The sequence below is a fragment of the Serinus canaria genome, chromosome 1A (assembly GCF_022539315.1).
Source record: "Serinus canaria isolate serCan28SL12 chromosome 1A, serCan2020, whole genome shotgun sequence".
NCBI classification, from domain to species: Eukaryota; Metazoa; Chordata; class Aves; order Passeriformes; family Fringillidae; genus Serinus; species Serinus canaria.
In genome coordinates this window covers 57523764-57525115 of record NC_066314.1, presented here as the reverse complement: position 1 = coordinate 57525115, position 1352 = coordinate 57523764, and positions in this window count along the sequence as shown.

Genomic DNA, 1352 nt, shown 5'->3' with positions numbered 1-1352 from the left:
ATTAATCCAGCTCCTTCTAGAGGAATTTACATCCTTCTTTTCTAGAACACCAAATTAGGTCACGTTACTTGCATGATTCTTCTTTAGAAGCTGCTGGCAGAGGAAAAGAAAGCATTTGACAGTTCAGCAAGAGATGTTTGCTGGGTCACTTACATGGCTTCCTGCAGCATGCAAGACTTGATAAAAATACTAAGCTGAGTCTGTTAATTACAGTGACCTTACAATCATCATGAAATGGCGAATATTCCTTTGGTTCTCCGTGAGAATTTTTAATTATGCAGCTTCCCCAAAACAAAGTTTTTCAATCTTTGCCTTTATTAAGCTAAAAAACATTTTAAAAAATAACTGTGAAGACAGAAAATAACTTGGGGTTTAACTGGCTTCCAGATTCTCCAGTTTCCAGTGCAGAATTCCTGCAGTACATAGGAAGAGGTTTCTGATTCAAAGCCAGGTCTGCCAGGATCCCCATGATTCCCACAGAGCAGAACTGTGGATTTAGAAATCCCAGCACCTGGAACCCTCACCCCCACATCTGCTTTGCTGTGAGCCCAGTGGTTCTGGCAATCCCAAGAATCCCAGTTCCTGACAGGACTTTCCCTCTGTGCATGGAAAAGCTGCTTCCAGCTCCTGGGTCTACAGCTGCGTTCCAAGATTGTCCATGATAGGGAAAAAGCAGTGCCCAGCATCCCCCTTGTCTCCCACCACTGGGCTGCAGGGGTTGTGTGGTTGGGGGTTTTTTGACTGGATTCAAGTTCGTCCCAAAAAAGTTCAGAGCTGCATCTTGAGCTGTCACCCTGGCATTTTTGATTAGTCATAAAATGTTAACTAAGAAGCAGCAAATTTTATCTGTGTAACTGTGTCCAGAACACTTTAGTGTTTCTGTTAAGTTTTTCATATTATAAACTTCTCAATGTGAAGTCAGGAAATAAAGCAAAAATTATAAAAAATAGGAAGACCTATACTTCAAAATTTCTAATTATTGTCACAAGCATATATTAATTTTTTAAACACTTCCACAATCTACAAAATGCAACAGGGTAAATGTTTGATTCAAGTCTTTCATTTTGCAGCAGTAAAATGAGGCAGTAATAACATTTTATTCCATGGTAATTATGACAATGCCATTGGTTATTCTCACATGCTCCATATTCTTCTACAAGTCACTAAGAAAAGTCAGCAAATGTTTGTAAAGCCAGAAGACACCCATTCCTAGCATAAGCTCTTATTGTTACTACCTATGTATGAGAATATTTCTGTAGATTTCTTACAAGTTGTAGTGAACCTTTTTCAGATAAAGGAGAGGAATTCCTCAATCCTGTGCTGAAAGAAAACAAGAGGCCAAAATCAGCTGC